General features: G+C 44.1%; 1 protein-coding gene and 1 long non-coding RNA gene across 14 annotated transcripts in view; one reads left to right on the top strand and one right to left on the bottom strand.

Annotated features, from left to right (window-relative positions):
* The window catches only part of NTM (neurotrimin), a 943,341-nt gene that overhangs the window by 769,265 nt on the left and 155,543 nt on the right, over positions 1 to 18,533 (bottom strand). The gene's annotated exons all lie outside the window — the stretch shown is intronic.
* LOC309840593 overlaps positions 1 to 18,533 on the top strand; it is a 46,391-nt gene that overhangs the window by 23,594 nt on the left and 4,264 nt on the right. For 5 of the 9 annotated variants that reach the window (XR_014298679.1, XR_014298680.1, XR_014298685.1 and 2 more), the window contains one exon: positions 10,766 to 14,913. This is a non-coding gene — a long non-coding RNA (uncharacterized lncRNA). The remainder of the gene's footprint in view (positions 1 to 10,765; positions 14,914 to 18,533) is intronic. The other 4 variants (XR_014298681.1, XR_014298682.1, XR_014298683.1 and 1 more) reach the window with 4 other exon arrangements.

Here is an 18,533-nt window from a genome sequence, read left to right as displayed (position 1 = left end):
GTCTCTAGACTGATTCTACAGTCTCCTGAAGCCTCCCCCAGTGCTCAGCACATCTTAACAGGTCCTTACCCTGCCCCTCCATTTGGACTTGCACTTCTAGCCCCACCCATACACACACACTCTGGGCTCCCACTGTGCCCTACTTCCCTTTCCTGGGAAAACAATCTGCTTCAAAATGCTTCAGAACTCTAGAATGAGCTTCCCTTGCCTGTCATGGCAGATTGGTTTAAAATTATACACACACACACACACACACACACATATGTATGTATATATATGTGTGTGTGTCTGTATAACATATATGTAATAACAAATTATATGAAATACCACTTCCCAGTCACACACATGCATATATTAACAGAGTTATTCCACCATTAGTGTTCTGCCCCAGAATGGTTTAAGTATAAGCAACAATAATAGCTAACATCCACAGCATGGTCCTCTAAGATATGTATATGATTTCATTTAATTTTCCAAAATTCCCTATGCAGTAGGTAATTTTTATAACCTTTTTTTTTTATAGAAGAGGAGGCTAAGACACAGAGAGGTATAGTAATCTGCCCAAGGATTCACAACTGATAAGCAGCAGAACCAAGCTTTCATTTTTTTTTTTTAATTTAACAGACAGAGATCACAAGTAGGCAGAAAGGCAGTCAGAGAGAGAGAGAGAGAGGAGGACGCAGGCTCCCTGCTGAGCAGAGAGCCCAATGCAGGGCTTGATCCCAGGACCCTGGGATCATGACCTGAGCTGAAGGCAGAGGCCTCAACCCACAGAGCCACCCAGGCACCACCAAAACCAGGCTTTAAACCAGTTACCCTGACTTAGCCATTATTAAACACCATTTCCAGTAAGAGTGTAATCTGAAGTATTAAATGATAATACACTGCCTTTAATGTAATTCATATATAGATTGCTGTTTTCCAAATTTACAGTGATTGATAATATTCCATCTACCTGTTTCACTCTATTTGCAGGTGAGGGAAGGAGGGGGTAGTGACTTTTTGGTTTTAATGGCTTGATTCTTGATGTGGGAAGGTGAGTGGAGATTGGACATCAATAAGAACTGTATCAGAGGCATCGGGTTTCTAATCTTGCCACTTGTGTTGGCTTTCACACTTGTTTCCAATCTTCTATCTGTTTTCCTTCTGCCTTCAGCTCCAAGGACATATTCTCTCCATGACAGCTCTCAGAACACTAATTTCCGTCCACAAGGTGCTAAACCATCATTTCCTCACACAAGCAAGAGGCTTTCCTCTGACTGTTCCCTTGGAGGCTAGTTAACTTCCTCTTGAGGTCTCTCAAGAGCTGGAGGCTACCAGTCATCCACAAAGGTGGCATCTTTGTCCCTTTGCCATTTGTAATCCTTCCTTACTCGCTACCCATGGGGGCTGGGGCTGGGAGCTCCAGCACACTGTCACTCATTGGCATTTAAAAATGTTCTATTAAGTCCATTCCCTGAGGAAAGTGACTTCTCTGGAGGAACAGATGCTATCAGAGAAAGTGTGTTTTGTGCCCAATGGGGTTATCGTCTTCCTGGTGGACAGTACTGATAAAGCACCTTTCCTGCCTGGGCAAGAGCTGGAAACACGTCTCTCCCCAGACAGCATCTGAAAACCAGAGCTGACAATTGGGCTGGGATCAAGTGATGAAAGTGAGGCAAGAGACTCGCCCAAATGTTCCTGAACTGCCTTGTGCTTCACTCATTCTTAATCTACCTGTCATCAGGTATTCCAGAGGCTAGACATATCAGGAATCTGTAGGCAAATCAGGACCATTAGTTCATTCTCCTGTACTGAGGGGCTCTGTTCTACAATCCATTCCATCACCAAGAAAAGACTTGGGGAACTACTCATGGGTTTCAAGAAATATGACCTTTGAAGACTGTCTCCAATGTGTATAATCCTGAGGACCAAATGACCACCCTGTCTAATGAAATTCTGCTCCATTTATCCCATCTCTTCCTAAAGAACCAATAAAAAAGGAACCAAATGAAATGGCATGGGGGTATAAATTGACTTTGACTACAGGTTGAGAAAAATGATTGTATTTCTCTTATATTTATGACATGTGGAATTAACTATATTTAATACATATGGGTGACTTAGAAAAATGTATGACTTCTTTAAAAGAGAGAGTTTTTTTGTATTTACTAAGCTGATCTCTCTAAGGCACCCTGAGTGGATTAATTACAATGGGCAGTTGGGACAAATGCCCTGCCATCAGCAGCCTCCATTCCCCTGCCAGAAGAGCTGGGAGAGACAGTGCTCTTCAGAAGGCAAAGCAAAGTACATCCCAGCAGATGTTCACTTCTCCAAGAAATCATGCGGGGGGGGGGGGAAGGGGGACAAGGGGGAAAGTACCTGTGATTTCCAAAACTTTTGTTGAAACTTAATTGCTGTTGGTATATAGCAAAGTAGTGTTAATATAAAACTTAATCCTGGAGATTCTTTTGCTTCTCACTTAGGAATTATTATTATTTTTTTATTTTTTTAATTTTTTATTTTTTATAAACATATATTTTTATCCCCAGGGGTACAGGTCTGTGAATCACCAGGTTTACACACTTCACAGCACTCACCAAAGCACATACCCTCCCCAATGTCCATAATCCCACCCCCTTCTCCCAACCTCCTTCCCCCCCAGCAACCCTCAGTTTGTTTTGTGAGATTAAGAGGAATTATTTTTAAGATAGCAGCCCAGAGTAGTGAAAAAGCCAGGTGAAAATAGTAGAACAGAGGGATGAGAAGTGGCTTCCTATCTTTGTTGTACTTGTGAGTTACTCCTTTGTAAATATGTGCTCCTGTGTGTGTGGCGGGGAGATGTGCGTTTGAAGGTGACCTAAATAAACTTTGTATATAAAGAGTATTTGTAGCAACATTCATTTTTAAGCTGTTACATCCCGAGCATCTTGAGTATCTCTGCCAAAAGTCTTAAGTAACTAAACGTTGTGTTTGGTTAACAACTGTTATGTCACCAAATACTGGAGGGAATTAGCCTCTTCACGTTATGTGCTAAGCCTCAAGCTATCATGGGATCATCATGTAAATCATTTATTGTTCACACATTCATTCAGTAACTTTTAATGAGATCATGCTTTGTTTTAAGCATTGCTCTGGAGGCTGCAGATTTAAATATGACAAAGCCATTTAGAGGTTCACATGACCTGAAAGAGAGACATATATGTCAACATATAATTGACCAAAGAACATGTGAAATTACACAATAAACTTAAGTCCAAACTACTGAAGCGGTAACTCTCAGACCATCTAAAGACAGGAAGAGAAGGGTTCATAAAGGAGGTGTTATTTGACCAGGGCCTTGAACAACTGGTAAGTGAGAGGGACTGACCAGGGAAAGAATGGAATGAAGCTATTGGCAGCAGGGAGAATAATGGGTACATGAGTTAAGAGAATTTGAAATAGCAAGTGGTCAAGTTCACTGGAAATGGAAGTGAAAATGAATGTAGGTGCCAGGTTTTAAATCACCGTGCATGCTGCATGGAGAGGTCAAAACTTGATTTTACAGATGGTGGTGTAGATCGTAAAACAAAAAAACATCAGACAAGTTAGGGATTATACAGTTCTGATGAAGATTGTGGTGGTAGACATGAGAGTATAGGTAATTTTTTTTTTTTTTAATGTGTAGGAGGTGGCAGAAAATTGAGTTTAGGAACTAACTGGACATAAACAATAGGGAGGAAGAGACAGGATGACTCCCAAGTTGCTAGCATGGGGTGTGCGACCATTCATAAAATTAGAAAACTTTCAAAGAAGGACTGGGTTTGGAGGCCTGAGTGAGGAGTTTGGTTATAATACTTAGAGTTGGGGTGTCTATTAGATATCAGGTGACACCGTCTGGGGGGCTGCTAAGTGTTCATCGAGCCCTCGAGAGTGGAAAAGGTCTGTATTTACATTAAGGTTTTTGAAATTTTGTCCAAAAATCGTAGAATATCAAATACCTAAAAAGTACATCAACCATGGATATGTAGCTTGATGAATTCTTGAAAATGGTACACCTTTGTCACTACCACCCAGACAAGTAAAAGGACACCACCAACAACCCAGAACTATCAGGTCCCCTCCACATCACATCACTCCCCTTGAGCACAAGTAAACCCCATCCTAATTTGTATCATAACCACTTCCTCTGGGGTTTTGTTTATTTTGCTGGATTTGTGTTTTGTTTTGTTACATGCATCCCCAATATAAGAGTTTAATTTTGTCTGTTTTGAAATGTCATACAGTGTGCGTTCTGAGTCTGGTTACTGTAGCTCAATGTGCTTTGTGTGAGTCATTCTTGTTCCCTGTCTTTAGAATTGACTAATTTTCAATGCTGTTTGACATCCCCTGGAATGAATATACTACAATGTATGTCTTCATTCTACAGTGATAGACATTTTCATTGTTTCCATCTTGAGGCTATTTTAAACAACATTGTCAGAAACATTCTTGCACATATCCCCTGATACACATGCGAACACATTTCTTAAACTAGGAATGTAATTTATAAAGTCACATGTTATGCATATCTTACACTTTGTTAGAAAGGCAAACTATTTTCCAAACTGACTGCCCCAAGTTGCACCCCGACTAGCTGCGTGTGACGCACACATTACTCCGTGTCTCACCAACACTTGGTATTGGCAGGTTTCTTTTCTTTTATCTCTCTCTCTCCTTTTCCTTCTCCATCCCTCCTCTACCCTGTTTCCTGCCTTTCCCCTTCTTTCTTCCCTCCCTTCCTCTTTTACTTTTTTCCACATTCTGGGGAGTGTGCTTTAGTGCATCACTGTGGTGTTAATTTGCCTCTCCCTGATACCTAATGATGTTGAATTGGCCTTTTGGGTCCTCTTTTGTAAAATGCTTGTTTAAGTTTTTGCTTGCTGAAGTCTACCAGGCTGTCTAAAGAGTTAGACTTTGATGAGAACATGTGAATTGCAGGACACTTACTTTAAAGGTATCTGTAGCGATTCTAGCCAATAGAAAGCTTTGGTTCCCTGTGTTATAATGGCTCTGGATGGCCAAAGAAGTCGCACCCCTCTTTTCTGTTCTTTCCAGTGTGTGAAATCTTGATATGGGAAGTGAGAGTTTTATATCAAAACCTAATTAATTAATTTTATTTATTTATTTATTTATTTTTTGCTATGTCTTATCACCTAGCTGGCTGTAGCTCCCTGCTTCTTTTCCTCACCTGAAAACTCAGGTCTTGTTATTGCTGGCATAGCCTCTGCCATGAGCCCCTTTCTCTAATCACAAAGAGAAATCCCCACAAGGACATCTGTGGGTCCTCCAAGGGCAGGACATGAAGCAAAGAGACTGTGGGAACAAGCATTTTATCAACAAAGCAGTTCCATGGATAGAGGATTTTTGAGCAGCTGCAAGGATGTTAACAGAAGATAAAAAGATAAAAAATAGTTGATGAGTGTTGGTTCATAGTTCCATGTGTTTCAAACACAGAGGTACTGACAAAGCTAGAATGGTTTCTGTTACAAGACTTTCTGAAGCCTTCATGTACATTGAGGATTGCATTTCCAAGAGGGTGATCATAGTAGATACCATGTTCTCAAACTTCTTTGACCATTGCAATCATGAGTTGTTCTTTTTATTTATGTACTTTTTGAGGAACATGTCACAGTATTTTCCTACTGCATGTGTTCCCTCCACCTTCAAAATTCATTCTGTTTTTGTTTGTGTTATTCTGACAGGCTCACTTGGCTACCAGAGAAGTCTTTCCTTTATGAACCACTCACTGTCTTCTCACTGTCACTCTATTGTTTAAAGGTCACCTGAATCCCTCATCTTCATGAACTGGTATAGAGTATATGGTGCCAAGAAAAGCAAGGGCTTGAGAGTAAAAGGTTTAGGTCTGAATAATCCAGGCTTTGCCACTGCCAAGTGGGACAACTTGGTAGCATTCACAAACTACTTTAACTGTCTAAGCCCGGTTCCCACACTGAAAAGGAGACAGAAGAGTGTCTGTTTCATAAGGCTTTCTCTCTCTCTCTCTTTCTTTTTTTCTTTTTGATCCTTTATTAATGCACTTCATGTAACATGTTCAGAACAGTGCTTGGCACAAAGTAAATATTTAATAGAGTTATTTATCGTTCTTGTTATTACTCCTGCGTCTTTTGCCAGCATGGATCCCTAATTCTCCAGATCCAGAGACACAGGCGTCCCCTGAAGCCAAGCAAGCACTTCATGGGTGCTCATGGATCTGCTGTGAAATACAAGTCATCACGTGTTTAATTATATAAACGCAACTCACCATGCACACACATGTATGTGAGAAGGACACTACTTTCTATTGTGTGTTGTCATTGGCAAGATGGAATCTCATCATTAGTGTTGAGAGAGGTTCATCATCTTTGGAGCAGAATTTAATTTCCTCCTGTGAACATTTTATCTCCTCCCCTACCCCAGCTTCCTGACTCTTCACTAATGAAGATTTTTGAAAAGCTGTATGGAATAGTGTTTGAATGATTATGAATAACCTCTAATAGAATCTGTCCTTGACCAAAAACCCTTTCTCAGGTGCAAGGCACAGAAGCACATGGGGTAAAAAAGCTTGCAGTATCAAAAAACAAAGACTTTGTGACTGGGGGAGAATATTTTCCATCCTTCAATCAGTTTTGTTGGTCTTGTTTTTTGTTTGGGGGTTCTTTTTCCCAAAAATTTAAGAATGCAGACACTAGTCCCTGGCTCACTGTGGGATAATATATATGAAATGTTTAGCTTAATGACCGGCATCTTGAAGGCAGTCAAGAACCTTGACTCTCTCTCCTGTTCCTTTCTGCCTGTAGATTCTTCCACATAGAGTGTGACCCTAGACTTGTGTTTCTTTAGTCACCTGCTGACAGTGAACTGAGCAGTGTTCTCAGAGGCACCATCCAAGATCCATACACAGTCCCTTCCTAATAGATTGTCTCAAATTCCGTGCTTCTGGCTTCTGCTGCCAAACTCTAGAATGGGATCTGAGAATACTCCAGAAAGGGACAAAGCATTCTTCCTGAATCTGCCTCTGAACTGTTACTACACTTTTCTTGGCATCCCTTTTGGGCACGGAGAAGAGTAGTGAATGGTAGGGATAAGGAGCTTTTGTGCTTTGGGGCATCTATTCATCTAAGCTTTTAGCCATCCTATATGCACAAGTACCACATAAAAAAACAAGATACACAAAACATGAATTCTTCTTTCAAGGACTCCCAATTTTGAGGGCAATCAGATCATTGGCTGTGAAGCCTTGTATTACTGTAGCTTTCTTACTACTATCCTTTCCACGTCAGTGCTTCCAATTCCCAGTTATCTGGTAACTGATTTTAAATTATTAGTCTGTAGTGCATGTCTGCTGTTGGCCTGTTTCTTTTCATTTGATGTACAAGGTAACTGCCGGATTTAGATTATACGAAGAGGCCTGGAGGCAATGGGTATGTTGGATGGATATCACATAAATAAATAAAAGAGGTCAGCCTCTCATCTCCCCCACACTGCCAACCCCCCAACAGTCCCGCTGGATCAAAATGGAGAAGTCTGGTTGGGAAAGCAGACGTTGCTTTACCCATTCCAATGGGAATTGGCAAACTTTTTATCTCCGGAAGCCTTGTCAGTATCATATTTAATCTGAATGTTATCATAATTATTGTAACTTTACAATTATATAGCACTGAGTCTCTGGGGAGAAAAAAAAAGCTCTGTGAATATAAAAGATGATCAAACTTCTTTCCTCCCTTCTAGGGAGACAGAATACTGTGTATTGTTTTGTTTTGGTTTGGTTTTGGTTTTGGTTTGTTTGTTTGTTTTGTTTTGTTTCTGATTATTTTTCTTCCTTGTCTTGACTGACTCCTTCAGGCATCACCTGGATATACTGCCTGGGGTCTATTTTCTTTACTGGGTGGGTTTGACTTAGAAAAATACAGAAGGGGAGGAAGGTGCTGGTGGAGGCAAAACATACTTATGACCAAAGGAAAAAGTTCTTGCAATCACTTCAGAAGGAAGGAAACTAAAATTTATTAGCTACCTAGTAAAATACAAAGCCTGAGTTCTTTGTTTTCCATAACTAGCTGAAAAGTCACTAAAATTCCCAGAGAAGTACCAATCTCCCTATTCTATTGTTATAGAAACAGAAGCTCCTTTAAATTCAGGAACTTACTCCAGGTCACTGCATGTGTGGCAGAGGCAGAGTTTGAAACCCTCTGTCTCTTTCCAAATTTCCTGCTCTTTTTGCTGTGACCTTGAAAACAAGTTTGTGACCTTATTCCCATGCCTTCTGGCTACCTTCTGCTTCACACTGTGCTAGGCCTCGTAGGTTTGAGAGCAATCAATGATTTATAAACCCTACCTCTCACCTTCTAGGATTTTCCAAAAGAGAAATAGAATCCAAGGATGACCAGTCCACATGAATTAGGGACGAAAGCACGTGGTAAGGTCTTTAGGAGTGGAGAGGATGAGGACATAAATAGGAACTAAAGTCCTAGGGAAGACTTCTTGGAAGAGCGGGGTTGGAGCACAGCCTCACAGACCAGAAACATGGAGCAGCAAGTGTTATGGGAAGGCAGTAGCGTGGCACAAAATCCGGAGACAGAAGTAAGGGTTTTAGGACAGGGAGACTGAGATCAGCCAAGGGGAGGGGCACAGGGACAGACAGAGGGTCCTGAGGCCTGGGAGATGGGTTCAGAGGAGAAGAAAAGTATAGCTTGAGAGGTAGGGAAATGAAAGAAGTTCTTCATCTGGGCCTCCTGCTTTCCTCACACACCCCAAGGTCAACTGGTTTCTCATTGCCTTCTAGGGTCACTGGGCAGCTTCTCAGAAAGATCCTCATGCTTCCTGTCACTCCTGGTTTACTTGGCTGCTCCCTTTATGTTCCCCCAGTGACTGAGGCAGCATAGAAGCTGCTGGGTCTCTCTCGCTACCAGGGAATGTGGTGTTGCCAGACAGAAAAACTCCAAATGGCATACTGGGCTGCTCGGAGCTTCGGCCAGTGCAGGAAGCACAGGCTGGTTCCAAAGTCTGGAAAACATGACATGGTTGACACCGGCCAAGGTTGATAGGCAATTTTTCAGCCTTAGCAGAAATCCCTGCTGTGCAGAATTGGAAAAGGAAGGGCAGGTGTCTATAAATGGGATGACAGGGAAATGGGACAATCGTCAGGGCCAGCTTGGATTGCAAATGCAGTGGTGGGAAATCTTGCTCCTATGGAGGGTCCCTAACCAACAGAAAAATAAAATCAACCGAGGTTACTTAGAGGTAAAATACAATGTGGCTTCCTTTGTTAAAGAAATACATAATGAGCTTATACTTAACCTATCTTAAAGTGAAGGGATGGGAAACAGAGAGCATTAGACCTGCTTCAAAAAGCATTGTCTTGCTTAAAACCTGCCTCAAAAAGGAAGAGACTTAACGCCTTAACACAGCACATGATGGCATAAATTATTATCGTTACCTTTTAATAACAGTAATGCAAGCTCACGGTATAAAAATTCAAATAGTTACAGCAGGGTGTTAGGTAAAATGTAAATGTCCCCATCTTCCTCCCCCAGTATTTTCCCGTCACTTGCCAGGTTCCTGATCATCAAATTCAGCAGTCCTTCCCTGGATGGTTTCTCACTGCTGCTGTCCCCAGCCAGGTTAGATTACTTTCAGATATTCAAATGTTCCAGCACTTTACTCCTCCAGGCTTTTGCTCAGGCAGCACCCTCTGCCTGCAAATGCACCCTCCCACCAGCCCCCTGCCTCTTGCACTCCACTCGGCGACACCTTCAACACAGCTTAATATTCAGCCCAAATGTCACTTTCTTTATGAAGTTTTCCCTGATATGAGCCCGTAGTTCTGCTCATCACGTTCTTGAAACTCTCATCGTCTCTTGCATGTATTTAATAGTTTTTTGGTTTCATGTCTTCCTCCCCCTGCTGATTCAGTATTGTTTGAGCGTGTGTGTTCTTCTCTTGTTCTGAGCGCGGAGCCAGGAGATTGATGCAGACTCCGAGCTCTATGAATGTTGGTGGAATGAATGAATGGATGGATGAGCGAATGCGCGAGATATACCAAAGCCAAACTGAGAAAGGTTTTTCGATGCCTTATTGAAATCAAAAGGAGAGGTGACAGAATGAGAATGTGGAGAGAAAAAAAGGGGTCGAATAGAGAAAAAATGGAGGAAAGACTTCTAGCCACAGAAAGGGAGACACAGAGAAGAAAAGAAGAGAAAGAGAGAGAGAGAGACAGGCAAAAAATCATATACATTGAAAGACACAGAAAGATAAAAATAAGCCATTCGACCCACACTCTCTTATCTACCTGGATCTGTTCCTTAGCATTCTAGAAATGTTACCTAATGCCTTTTCATAGTTCTTTATATTCTCTTCATTCTTAAACCCTCAGAGAACCAGGTCTAGGTGGGTTAAATGGAGCGGCCCATCAAAGAAACAAGTGTCATCTGAATCACTAGTGGTGAGAGAAGTAAGGGTATCCTTACAGCCAGATGAAATTTCTCTAAAAGGAAGACAGGGTTAATTAACAAAGACAAAAATGACAGATTGAGAGGGTTCTGAAGTCTTGTGGCCAAAGATTTAGGATGAGATTTTGATTCCATGGTGACCTGCTTTACTCCTTAGATCGCCTCTGCCCATGCCAGATAGTTACCCTCTTAGGTGGCCGGACATTCATTTTTACGATCTGGCTCTGGGACCACTTGGAGAGCCCACAACCTGGTGTTGATGGCCTCTCTGAGGAGGGTCTTGCAAACTCACCACGTGTGTTCCTTGCAATTCCTTTCAGGTGTCAGGGCCTGTTCTGAGCAGGAAAATCGTCTCCCAATTTTGACTCAGTCCTCAACAATTGTATTTAATTGCTGTAACTCCTGGAACTTGAAAAAGAAGACATTCTTTTTCCTATTCACCCGGAACAGAAGAGAATAAAATTGAGGCAAGAACTTGTAAGGAAGAAGAGACAGGAGAACTCCAGAAAAGCGGACATGCCAGCCAGTGGCGCGGTCGTGCCGCCGGAGTAGAACTAAGGGAGGCTCTCCCTTTCTTCTTCGCATTCTTCTGTAGCACTGTAATTTTTCAAAGCCAACTGCATTTCTCTGGAAATTGGGGAAAATATTTTCAAAATAAGGGAAACAAAAAGAAAAACTTGCTTCATCCTGAATGCTGGGGAAAGCTGTCTCAGAGCCCCACAGCACCCAAGGGCCTGCTCCTGAGACCTGTGTTCTAGACAACAGAGCCTCTCCGTGTGACTGGGCTGTGTAGATCCTGTCCTATTCTCCTCCGCCAGGACTTGGGAGAGAAGTCACCCGAGATACAGTAAGTTGGGGTAGGGGCTTTGAGGAGGGACGGCATCTCTGCAAGAAACAGACCCAGCCTCTTTCCTAGGAAGGGAGGAGAGGCCACCTGCCTGGCGTGTTTGCTAACACGCAGGAGCTGTGGCCTGTAATCATCATTAGCTCTCTTTGGTGTTTACTGACTGTTATTAATTAGAATGAGCAAACTTGGCATTAATGTGCCTGCCATAAGGATGAAGGCTCTTACTGCACAACCGTCCTGCATAAGCGGCTAGACTGGGACTCATTTACCAACTGTTACAGGGATGATGTTGGAGTACAGACACTAGCTGCCGGAGGTCCAGGCAGGACCAAGGGCGCGGATGCTCCGGCCTGGATCTCTCTAGAAGCGGAGAGTTAGGGGAGCTCTGCCAGGGGGAGCGGAGCGGAGCCTCTCCTTAGCTCATGTGGTCACTGCTAGCAGGCTCGAGGTAGCTTCCCAAAGCAGCCCCGGCAAGCTCACATGATTCTGTCACCAGACAAGCTTCCCTCTTGCCCTGGACACTGCAGCTTTCTCCACAATCAGAAAATCACGGAACATAACTTCCTGCACGAGTCAGTGGACTGGTGTTCTGTTGCCCTTTGAGAGAGACTGTACCCTCCAGTGAATTTTGGGAAAGAGGTTGGGCAGGGGGCTTGCGAGGCTCTGCTCTATCATACAGTACTAGTATTCTCCGGCTTCTCTGGAAGAGACATTATGGCCCTGTATTCCCTCCCCTGAAAGGATCAGCTTTCAAAGAGGAGACTGCCACCCTCTGGGGGAATATAGAAGACAGGAGGCAGAGGCCATGTCAGCTGGAGAGGAGGGCTAATTTGCTCCCCAGTAGACAGGCAGCCTGGGATGGAGAGGGGGCTCTCAGAGACACAATGGTGGTTTCAACTGGCTCAGAAGAAAGGCGCTTGAGAGAGATGGAAGGTGGGAGAGCAGTTCGTTCTGCTCAGAGAAGTCACGCGCTCTCCCTCGGCTTCTCCGAAGGACACAGAATGATCTGCAAGCAGGAGGGTAAGGCCTTCCAGAGAAAAGGCACTGGGACCGTGTTCTCTAGGCTCTTGGCCCTGTATTTTGCATTGTTTGGCACATTGCTCTTTATTCTCCCAGAGGACCTGGGAACTGGCAACAGGCCCGACCTATTGCGGGCTCACGTCTGAGCAGCTCCAGAAACGAGCAGCAGCTCCCACGTGGGGAAGGCCCTGAGCAGACATGGCCTGCGTCATTATGGCCTCCTTCCTTCTCTGGCATGTACTGAGATTTCTGTGACTGACTAGGCCATGGCATGTCTGAATGTCTTTGGTCCTGGGCACACTTATGCTCTTTCCTCTGAATCATGAGTGGGATTGTGGGGATTGTGAAAAGTAGGAGAGCTGATGAATGAGGACACTGAATAGGATCTGGGTAACCTGGATATTTGGGGGAAAGGATGGCTTAAGATTTTGTGCCATCAGAGGCACTTACGGTCTCAGAGAAGTCCACAGGAAAAAAACCCTCAGGCAAATCCACACTTCTGAGATCTCAACTGCTAAGGAAGGAAAGACCCCTTTTTCATGGAGGTTTGGACCCAGGAGAGTATCTGGCGAGCAGCACTTATCATTGCCATGGTGATCAAGTATCAAACACCTAAAAGTGCACAGTGCCGCTCTGAGAAGGGCTTCTTTCACCTCCCTGTCTTTTCAGGTGCTACTTGTTCCATTGGAAATCTAGTCACTCCATTAGGCATTTGAAGAAATTCATGCAGTTGCGAGGCTCCTCTCAAATGTCACCTCTATGAGGCCCTCTTGACCCTCCAAGCTGAGCTAGGTTTCTCCATTCTCTGTGGGCTTATTAGACCTTGTAACTTTCCTTGAATGCAAACAAAGCATCGAAACGGAATGAACAGTCTTTCCCATTTGGTTGTGCACTGTCTAAGGTCAATACCTATGTTTTATTTATCCTTCTACTCGTCTAGATCCAGGCCTGGCATGCTGTAGGTACTAATGAATGAGCTGAAGAACAAAATCCACCATGCAAAGGTCTTCTGCAAACTGTTCCTCTATTAAAAATACACTGGTGTTCACAGACAAGAAAACACATAGTTGATAAATTTACAGTTAATATTGAGCCAAGGCATAAAGAGAGGAAGAATAAAACTTTTGAGGATAAATGTTAAAGTATAGTCCTTTTGAGGATAAAGGACGTAGAGTTGAAGTAGGGATTTATTGAGCAGCTACTCTTCACCTGGTGCATGCAAGACGAGGTCTATAAATATGTCATCAATTTCGACCTTCACCACAGTTTAGCACAGTTCTAGGTGACTGAGTCTAACGGTGAACAACAGAGACTGGATCTCATTGTTTGCTTACACATAATCTACAGTTGATTCTACAACTCAGAGAGGGTTGGTATCTTGCCTGGCTTTGAGTATCTCAAAAGAGTTCAGCATGAATTTAAAGTCCGGTCTGTATGGTTTTAAGGTCTATTCTCTCTCCCCAATCTAGGTTGTATATATTCCAGAAGACTTGGGCCAGGAACCCTGATGTTTCCATTATGCAATCAAGAAGGAAATCCTTGAAGATTAATTAGTCTGAAACATTCTGGGGCCTCCAAATAAGCTTTGTTGATGTTTAACAGACCCACAGTTTTATCCCTCAGTGCTGGGCTTGGCAGTAGGCATTGGGAGGGGAAGGAAAGTAATGCCTCTCTGTCACTTTAAGTCCTAAATTGTTTTTAGGTGTTTGTTTAGAGACAGCATTGGGATGTTGCCTGCCAGGCAGGGAAGAGGGTGGACGTGGCCTCCTTCAGACCTCTCCTCATCAGAGTTACTGTTTCGAGTAACGAGGAAGCACGGGAATTGATTTGATGCCTAATGAATAATCAGCTGCCATCAATAATTGTAATCACTAATCTGGTGCAATTAGAGGCAATTATAATAAATGCAATTTCCTCCCGAGCCACTAACGAACTACAGAAATATGAATGACTTAAGGGGGCTGGCAGTGATTTATGTGATTGTGAGATCACGAATACCATTATCTTTGTAAAGATTCTTAAAGGAGCAAGGTCCTAGTCTGATTTCACTCTTAACTAATGAGAAGCTAGAAAATACAATTCTGGAGGTGAGGAGCACAGGTGCCTACTCTATCTCTCCTACAACTAGCTTCGGATAATCGTAGATACCTGTGCAGACTCAGCTCAGACTGTCACTTGAAGGTCTGTTCCTGTACGTTTTGCTTACTAGAGAGAGATTCTGAGTTCACACCTTCAAGTCTTGAAGAACAAGGACTAAAGCACCCAATCAATTCTGCAAGAGAGGGTGTTGACAGCAACATCTGGATGGAGGTGGCCTTTGTTATTCCCAAGGGAGGCATGTCTATTGGCCCATTACCCTTTCCACATCCAGATGAATTCCCAGATTTCATAAAGATTTGATCTTTATGTAAATTGAAGGAAACTAGAAGTTGTCAATATCTTACAAATGCTTAAATAACTTTAATTATGTTATTCTGATTCCTAGAAATTTTGATTGACCATCAATTTTCTAGTGAATCAGCCAGAGACATTGGAAGGACTCCACCACATGACCCTAAAGAACTGTGACAACACTCTATTGCGCAACAGTGAGAGTGGGAGGTAAGGAGACTTGCTGGGGACAGAGGGTGTTTCCAGGATGCTGGCCATTCAGTACAAAAACTGGGAAAGTCTCAGGCAAACCAAGATGAGTTGTTCCCACGGAGACACAGGCCAAGGCCGGATAATGCAGGAAGGGAGGTTGGACTCTGTTCCCGTTGCACTTACAATGAAATTCAATCTCCCGGACATGGACTAGAAGGTTCTGCAAAATCTAACCTCTGCTCGGCTGCCCAACTCCTCTCCCACTGGTGGACTCCCCCAAAACTCATTTCACATGGGCCTTTTGTTCCTTCTTTCTCAAGTGTGCCAACTTTGTTCTTGTCTCAAAACTTTCCACTCGCTTATCCTTTGCCTGGCGTGTTCCGGGACTCGAATTTTCCCACGGCTGGCTTCTCCTTGTCATTCGAGTTTTACCTCAGATGGCCTCTGTCAAATTAGGCTCCCAGGCACTTGCTGTTACATCATAATCTGGATGTGGGTGTGTGCCTCCCAATCTCACCCTCTCTGTCTTATTTGCTGCAAAATCATAGGCCTACAGGGGTGCTGGCACAGGGCAAGGCCTCAGTCGATCTCTATCCCACGAATGACTGAGACCACGTTCCAGGCCCACTTTCTGCTGCTTCTACACCTGTTGTCATGCCCATGCACCTTTTCTATATGCCATTGCCTGAACGCATCCTATGTCATGCTCTGGCTTTTGCTGGAAATGCCCTTCCCACATGGCTGTCAGATAAAGTTCTTCCAGAAGGTAACTTCAGTGCAGTTCGCTGCATGGCCTTCCCTGGCCCCTTGATCCAGGATGGTCCCTTCATGTCCTTTAAGAAGCATCTAGTGTGTACCATGTTCTGGGCATTAAGTCCTTGAGCTTTGGACATTCATCATCTCTATTGCATCCTCTCTCTTTGGGGTCGTCACCTCTACTCAATGGTACCTTCTCCCTCTGCCCCAGCTCTGCATCACCTGCTCTGTGTTCCTGGCACTTTGATGCAGACAAATGAACAAGATAATGTGCAAGCCTCTTGCACGCACTTTACACAGAATGGGATCCCCTTTACGAAGTCGGATTTTTGACTTGAATAGAAATAGAGTCTGTGTGGTGTCATAGCTGGGAATTAACTTACGGCTCTGCAGGTACAAACACTAGTCTCGGGGCTCCCACTAACTAGGTGTTTGACATCGGCCAGATCCCTTTATCCCCTGCCTGTGGTTTCCTTGTATGTCAAAGGAAGCAACACTGGGTTTCCCAAGTGCTTCCAGCTCTCACAGTCTCCGGTTCTATGCTTTGCTGGAACTGCAGGGGGCGAGGGAGGGGAGGGGGGCCTCACGTGTTCATGTTTAAAATTTCAAATGGAGGAAGTTGTTGTTTTCTTCTCTTCTCCCTAGTGGTAGCAAACAAGCAATAAATATGGAAATCCTAAAAGCCAGAGAAAATAGTGAGTGTTCTCCATCTTGCTGACAAAGTACACAGAGGCTGCATCATCAAATGAACGGGCTTATCCCTTCACTGCACTTGCACCAATTCCTCCTGGCCCGGCACGGCTGGACCGTTCACAGGACAGGCATCTTTTGTTCTGCGAACACTGGGCCCTGGCCCTGTTCCAGCCAGCACAGCCCAGGATGACCAGCACAGAGTGAAGGTGCAGCATTCCTTCACCGGGGAGTCTGAATGGACCAAATTCATGCTTGCTAAAACAATTCACAGGCTGTAGAAGCTATGCAGGTAAAAGGGGAGGGTGGTTCTGGGAGACAGCAGAGGAGAAAGAGATAAAAAAGGCAAAGCAGTGTCCCCACTGCAGGCAGCCAAACCCTCTCCCGCCAGGGGACAGGTAACCGATTTTCAAAATTGTGCGGACATAGTCATTCATGGCTTTGCGCTTTTTCTACCTGCTGGTTAAGCTCCAGCCAGGATCCTGCCTAAACCCCATCCCCAGCAGATGTCCCAGGAAGGACCGAAGTAACAAAAGCCTTTACCAGCCGATCTTCAGCAGCCTCTTCCCAAGATGGCAGGGAGTGGAAGGCTGGTCTTTAGTGGGTGTGTTGGCTCCGGGTCCCTCCCTGAACTGCCTCCACCCAACGCTGGGCCTGCTCCATTTGTACCGTGGGAAGGTGGCAGCTCTCCCTGAGGCTCACATGTTCCCCAACCCTCCTCCCCCCGAGCAGCAGGCCTGTGGTACGTCCGCTGCTCTCCAGATGGGCCCGCAAGCCCCTAGGGCTCCACCAGGACCTTCAGAATGGACTCTCAAAATCCCTTACCTGCTTCCCGACTAGTCCCTGGCATCTCACCTCACTGCAGAATACGCTCTTTCCTTCTCCTGTCCAGATCTTACGTATTCTTCCAGGCCCAGCTCAAGCCCTGCTTCCCTACATGAAATGGCCCTTGAGTATTTTATTCCTCAAGCAAGGTCATCTTTTCAGCTCCAACCAGAGGTGTGTCTCTATCTCACTGTTTAGCACTGCTTTGTAAAACACTGAGTAATTGTTTCACATGTATATGTTGTTTCCTTAAGTGGGATATATCCTTTATATAATCAGAAGCGTCATGTTGATGGATGGGTTGTAGATAGAGAGATAAACTTCTGATAAAGAAAATGGAGTAAAATGCTAATTGTAAGACTCCAGCGGATGTGTTAGAGGCGACTCACTGCAGAATTCTTGCCTCTTTTCTGTATGTTTGATGACTTCCCTATACACATGTAGAAAATCATTCAAACTTCCTTATCTTTTGTTTCATCCACTGGTGTGTTTCTTTAGCATTGATGAAGCGCTTCCTGCTTCCTGGGATGGGGGGACCCTATGTGCAGGTCCTCTCTAATAACCCAGGTAAGGCTGAGAACATTTCGTGGAAGTTCCACAGATAATTGTTAAGTGTCATTCCCAGCCACTTATGTCCACCGGCTTCTGCTTTTCCGATTTGCCATCAGTGCTGACCAACCTTCACATGGTAGGCCTGGGCGGTTTGAGGGCTATCAGGCAACTCTTGGCTACTGTCCATACCTCCACACCCATGGGAAGGAGGTCGAGAGCACTTTGATGACTGCTGAGGTCCAAGTAATCTGTTTCCCCCAGGACTGTCTCAGGAAAGGTATCATTGAGCAAGTCCCCTGCACCTCCCCCCCAGTTTTCTATCAAGGAGAAGAGTGAGCACTGCCACCTAACCACCCAACCTATACATTTATTATGAGTATTGACTTTTTTGACACTGAGTCGTTCTTTCCCAGAAGGCGTTGTCCACACCTAAGAGTTCTGCTGTAGATATCAGGTGTGTTTGGCAATAGTCACACGTTAAGTCAACAGCATGCTATAAACATTCAGCCAGCCATGTTGGGGAGTTGTTTCTGCATCTCAATTATAGTAAGCAGTGACAAAGGGAAGCTACTGTGTGTTGGCTAATTGGATTTAAATTTTAAAAATTAAATTTTTTTTAAAAAAAGGAAGTAAAGCTAGTAAAGCAAGCCCCGGATTTAGGATGGGTTGTGCTCCTATGACAGAGACAGATGCGCGAGCTTCAAGGCCATATCATAACGGCTTCAAACCAGAAGTTTTGGGTGACAGCCTCTGTTGGGGGTGATGGCGTTCCCTGCCTTCTTCTCTTTGGGGACCTCAACACTACGCCTGAGCAT

Source organism: Mustela nivalis (assembly GCF_964662115.1).
Source record: "Mustela nivalis genome assembly, chromosome: 9".
Lineage (NCBI taxonomy): Eukaryota > Metazoa > Chordata > Mammalia > Carnivora > Mustelidae > Mustela > Mustela nivalis.
Note: the sequence above shows the minus strand (reverse complement) of the source record. Positions and strands in the feature narration are given on the sequence as shown.